The 6,257-nt window shown below is 41.6% G+C and overlaps 1 long non-coding RNA gene across 1 annotated transcript; it reads left to right on the forward strand.

The window, feature by feature from the left end:
• Nucleotides 1-3,077: 3,077 nt before the first annotated feature.
• On the forward strand, nt 3,078-4,202 carry LOC306641000. The gene is made up of 2 exons (XR_013757982.1): nt 3,078-3,406; nt 3,871-4,202. It is a non-coding gene; the product is annotated as an uncharacterized lncRNA (long non-coding RNA).
• Nucleotides 4,203-6,257: the final 2,055 nt, after the last annotated feature.

Here is a 6,257-nt window from a genome sequence, read left to right on the forward strand (position 1 = left end):
CTGTTCATGCTACAAAAAGTTGAGGTATTCAGAGTGCTTAGGTCTTCAAATCCTGGTGTCATGTACCTAAGGAGGAATAACTCCTGAAACCAAATTTATGATAGTCATTTAAATCAGTTTGAATTATGTCTGTGGACAAGGTCAAATTTGATTAAACCATTAGTGATCACATACACTCCCCCTTAAGGAAAAAATATCAAAAAATATGTAGCTTTTAAAAATATCATAATTGTAATGTATAAAGCCGCCCGCCTCTCCCATTACAGGAATTTTCGGCCTCCCAACCACTTGTCAATCTGCGCTCCACCCGCCTCTCCCATTACAGGAATTTCCAGCCTCCCAACCACTTGTCAATCTGCGCTCTGCCCGCCTCTTCGTTACAGGAATTTCTGGCTTACGCTGCCGCCATTTTCCTGCTTCCCACGTTACGTCCTAACATGTTATTGGTTCATCATTCAGCTTGCAAGAATTCTCCTCCGCTATTGGTTCCTTCCAGCCCGCGAGATTCCAATATCTGGGAGAAGCCATACACCATCTTCCTCTTTTGCCCCTTCTTTTCGCCCTGAGCGGACGTGTTAATCGTCCACATAAATAAAGTCTCTTGCGTGAGACCTCGTGTCTGCAGAGCATTTTTTCTGGGAGCTATTGGCAAGCCACAACTGAGACAAGCAAGTGAGCAGCAGTTCAGCAGGATCGCATAGCGGTGGCTTCCACCACAGATCCCAACCTGAGCTGCATTTTTCCTCTAACATCCTGTGCCAAAACCCAGGATGGGTTCTTCCACTAACTAAGCAAGCAGAATCCCATCCAATAGCCCCAGCGCCTGTGGATAGAGGCTCACCTTCCATTTACCTGGACCCCAGTTTTCTGCATGCAACACCAGGCTCCAAATTGGTGAGTTTCCCTTAGTCAGGTCCCCTGACCACTTAAACACATCTCAGCTGATCTGAGAAGTGGCCATTGAATATCTGGGGCTCTCAAGATTGCCGAGGTGTGGGGGTGCCTCTAACCATGACTTTCAAAGTTACAGTTGGTCCCTATAGTTGGTCCTATTTGCTGGGTGGTTTCCTGATTTTATGGTGCTGAGATTTTTTCTCAGGGCTTGAGGTTCATCTTATATTTTTTTCGTCTCGCTCGAAATCCTGGTGAGGTCCTCAAACTCTCTTGGCTAATGCCTGGTAGACACCGGTACTGTGTGACGACCAGACCTGTGTACTAACCCCTCATTGCCTAACACGTGGTCGTGGGACACCATTGATCACTAACCTAGGCAGGTCTCAGTCTTCACCGTGGAATCTAGGACTTCCACCCCAGCAAACTCGCCCCTGAGATGTTTATTAAACAATCTCAAACACCTTCACCTGTTCCCTGAATTAGAACTAAACTGTCCTTTAGATAGTAAATCAGAATGGTCTATTTATGACACCCTAAATTCTAGCTTTATTCTAGGTATAATTATATGCATAATTATACTAGTTATAATTAAGTACATATGTGGGCGACCTGGTGAATGGAAAGAGACTTTTCCCCTTTGTGTTTTTCCTTTCTTTCGTGCTAAACCTAATCTTTGCTCTCCTCAAAAACCTGAACACGTTCTCTTGGCTTCTTCTCCCCCTTTTAATCCTTCTTTCTCTATGAGTTTGATCCAGCTGATGAGTCCTCTCCTTACAGGCCTCCTACTGCAGAAGCCCCTGTTCATTCCTCTCCTTTGCCTCATTCTGTTTCTCCTTCCGCTCCCCCATTCAGCCCACCAAGAACCCCCACCACGCGGTCTTGTGCACACATTCTAGCTGCTTTATGGGAGGTGGATGGTGCAGAGGGAATAAAACCTGAACATGTTCTCTTGGCTTATTCCTTATGTTCAAGTTTTTCTTTCTCGCTTCTTGTCTCTTGTAGGCTCAAGCCCTTCAAACCTATTAGCCCCTTTCAGATTCAGATCTCAGTCAAGGGTTACATTGAAATGTAAATGAAGAAAGGCGCAGTGGGAGACCAGTTTCAAACACAAGAAAAAAAAAGTGTCCATTTTAAATTTCTCCTGGGCTACAACTCAGAATACTTTTCTCCCTTTCAACTTTTCTCTCCTTCTCATTTTCTCATGCTTTAATTAATAACCATTATCATTTTTATTCTAGGACTTTTGTTTTTCTCAAATGCTGTATTTTTGAGCTCACAATTTTGACCCTACATACCTATAATGATATTTGATCAGTTCCTTTTATCCAACTCTAGAGTTATTTTTGAACATCCATTACATTGCAATGGAGATAAATATTACAAGGCCTTTGCTTTTGTGTTAAATATTAGCGCACATAAAAATTAAAATTTTAAAAATGGATCCAAATATTTTTAATTCACGTGATTTAATGAGGTTCAATTTAAATTGGGTAAACTAATAGAAGTAAAATGTCCTTAAAATTAACTCACAAGTCTCTAAGTGGTCAAACTAATAAAATGTTGATGTTTATAAAATGTCTAATATCAATTTTTCTAGGACTTTCTTTCAACAGGAAAGAGATGGCAAATACTGAAGCCAGAATTGGGAACAGGTAGTTAGTGTAGAAATAGGGGATCCCGTCAAATCGAGGAAATGGAGGCCATAAAATCATCTGCCTCTGGAAGTTGGAAACTGCCCCTGGAAGAATGGAATGTCAAGGATCTCCGGAGCCCATTGATTACCAAATTTACCTGCCTTTATCAAGAACTGCAAGCAAGAAGCTGCTAATTAATGCCCCCTGGGCCCTTGCCTGCCTGAATCACCTTGTCCCTCCCCCCGCCCATGGCTTCTCACTTAATGCAAAACCAAGCCTAGTCACGTAGGCAGGAAGGAGAGATAAGGGGGGGAGAGAACTGGAGAACAAAAGAGAATTTAACCTATAAAAGATGTAGGGTGCGCTCACTTGGGGACTTTTGAACATGAGCCATGGCCCCCTTCTCCCTGCCAGGAGAAGTCTGTATTATTAGCTTTAAATAAAACCTGCTTAATATGCTTGCCTTGGCGTGCTTCTCTAGTGTTCAATCTTCAACATTAGAAGGAGCAGAGCTCGTCACCAGTAAACGGCGGTATCAATACTGTTGGCATACTTGTCTGATATCTTGGTTTTTCTACAATAAGATGAGTGATTACTCAAATGTGTTTGTTAGAGACATCTGATTAATTTATAAAGCTATTCCATGGAGTAACATACTTAAAAACATTATTCTTTGCATATTAAATGTGTTCATACTTTCCAGGTATACAAGCCTTTAAAGCACAAAATTTACCAAGCTGCTGTTCTCCAAATTAAACTTGTCTGTGAATGGTAGACCTATCATTTAATGCTCTATTATAGGACCTGTCATCAATAGGGTATATGTAAAATAACATTTAAGAAAGAGTGTAATGTGCAGTAGCAAAAATGGGACAACAGTGACTGAAATTGGGGTCTCTGAGGACCTCGTGGCTGTGGCATGCCTGGTGCCTGGGAGTGCACCTATGCAAGGGCACAAGATGCCTAACTGCTGTGGCAGTACGTTGATCTCAGGCACACAGCTCTTGGGCAGGAAGGACATCTTCCTTCTCTGGTTCCTGCCCACCTCACAGTAACTTTGGAACCTAACATTGCACACATAACTCTTTAGATCCACATTTCCATCAGAGAACAGAGCTCCATCTGATCTCAGTTTAATCTTCAAAATCTGTGTTTATAACCCTTTATTTTCTAATACTCCTTTGCCCCTTACTGAAAAGCCCCACTTTACCTGAGATAAGGCTCTGCCTCACCACCCTGCTACACATTACAATGGCTCCAAAGTAAGCCTGACTTTAACTCATTTAAAGTTGTGTCCAAAAGTCTGATGTTTGTTGTACTGTGATCTCAAATGGAAACTCAGCCAAAATTCAAGATAGCTATTGCACAAACTGAATGTTTAACTGTTGATAATTCCATTTTGTATTTTGCGTGTAAACTCTAATTGTTGTCTGATCAATATTTTGCAGAAGTACTGCTTCAAGAGCGAACACCATAAATTAACTTGAAATAGTAAGCCATCACCTATAGAACAGATAATGTAAACCCCAATTAGATAAAAGGGGGTAAATAACTGTAAAGTTATAGACATTAAAGCTAAAGCCCAGTACTCTTACTTTATGACTGGTGAGACTGACTTGCTTGATGGTTAAGATCAAACTTAGAGATTGAGATTAAATACAGAGGTCAAGAAAAGTCCATATTTGGATCTTGCCCTCAAAGTCAGCCTGAACCCAGGGAACAAGAGGACTTCTCCAAGGAGCTTTGCAACTCTGGGTCACACAACCTCCTGACCAAGGAGATTGATGAGTCCACTAGAGGAAAAGCCACTCAGTGCACCTGCTGCAGAGGAGAGTCATGGAAAAAGGGAGACATCCCTAATGCTTCCAAGGGAAGCCACTTCATCGAGAAGACCCTGCCTAACCAAATGGCACTAATGGAGCTAAAAAAAACCTGCTCTTAAGTTCTCTATGGGTAACCCCTGTGGAAACTCAGCTGACTCTTTAACAGACAGGCACAGGTCACTTTGACCAGCTTGATCTTAAACACCTAGCAAAGCAGTTAAAACCAAAATATAGCCATTCTTGGGCATTTATAAATAATGATGACTATCAAGAGAAACTGCCAGAGTCAGAAGTTTTTAGTCAGTTTAAGGCCTACAGACACAGGTAGGCTTAATCTATGTTTGCTAGTATCTCTACTGAATATTGTGTTTACATTCCTGATAACCTAGACAATGTTAAAGCTTCCAAATAGAGGCCTTGTCCTATCCAGCCTTTGTTAGGCCTTGTTATGGGAACAACTTCTCAGTTCTTCCAACCCCTGGTGAGGAATTATTGACTTCTGTCATCTTTATAATATGCATTAGCATGTTCCAGATCCTGCAACATTTATATTGTATCAATCTCATTTCAGTATTCATGTCTTTTTGTTCTCTCATAGAAGCACCCATCCCCAGATTCCTTTACGACCTGATATTCCCAAACTGGACTTCTACCATGAACCCCTCAATTGATCCGATTTCTAAAAAGGGAACTCCAAACTACTTGCCCCATACTGCCCACTTCCCACTCGAAGAAGCCAGATTGGTCATCACCCCTTTTCCCTACAGCAGTGAAGGAGTTCCTAGTATTAGAGGGGTAAATGAAATCAGAATTGGGGACAGGCAGTTAGTATAGAAACAGGGGATCAGTCAAATCGAGGAAATGAAGTCCATGAAAATCATCTGCCTTTGGAAGTCTGGAATGAGAATGAACTTTTTACATCTCACCTGCAAAACCAACCCCAGTCACCTAGGCAGGAAGTAGAGAGAAGGTTTCAAAAAGAACTGGAGAGCAAGATTTTCTTATAAAAAGAGAAATGGGGGAATGTAATGTATAAAGCCGCCCGCCTCTCCCATTACAGGAATTTCCAGCCTCCCAACAACTTGTCAATCTGTGCTCCGCCCGCCTCTTATGTTACAGGAATTTCCAGCTTATACTGCCGCCATTGTCCTGCTTCCCACGTTACATCCTAACATGCTATTGGTTCATCATTCAGCTTGCAAGAATTCTCCTCCACTATTGGTTCCTTCCAGCCCGCGAGATTCCAATATCTGGGAGAAGCCATATGCCATCTTCTTCTTTTGCCCCTTCTTTTCACCCTGAGTGGACCTGTTAATCATCCACATAAATAAATTCTCTTGCATGACACCTCGTTTCTGCAGAGCATTTTTTCTGGGAGCTATTGGCAAGACACAACTGAGACAAGCGAGCGAGTGGCAGTTCAGCAGGATCACACAGCGTTGGCTACTGCCGCGGATCCCAACCTGAGCTGCATTTTTCCCCTAACAATAATAATTAAACTTATTGGGTTCTCATATTTCAATAAGAAATTTATTTTTCATGTATACAAATGTAAAGGAGTGCTTATCTCTAAGACATATTTGTGACTTTTAATACTGTTTGAGTCCTAATGATCAGAATAATATTGAAAAAAGCTCCAAAGACAACATAGGGCCTGAGAAGGGAAGAAAATCACCTTTCTGTAAACCTATCCCTTATGCTTAGTTCTCAAATTCAATGATTGAAAGGAATTCTGATTCAAAGAAGAAAATTTCCTCATTTTAGACATAAAGTTATCCTTTGGTTTCTATTTACTGCTACAGTCTCTTCCTGTTCCACAGGTAGTAAAAAGAGAGCCCAAGGGACAGCAGATAAACAACTTGGATCTTTAGAGCTGAAATATAGGAATGCTGGCTTTGTCCCCACT

This window comes from Sciurus vulgaris (assembly GCF_902686455.1).
Source record: "Sciurus vulgaris genome assembly, chromosome: 11".
In the NCBI taxonomy this organism is placed as follows: domain Eukaryota; kingdom Metazoa; phylum Chordata; class Mammalia; order Rodentia; family Sciuridae; genus Sciurus; species Sciurus vulgaris.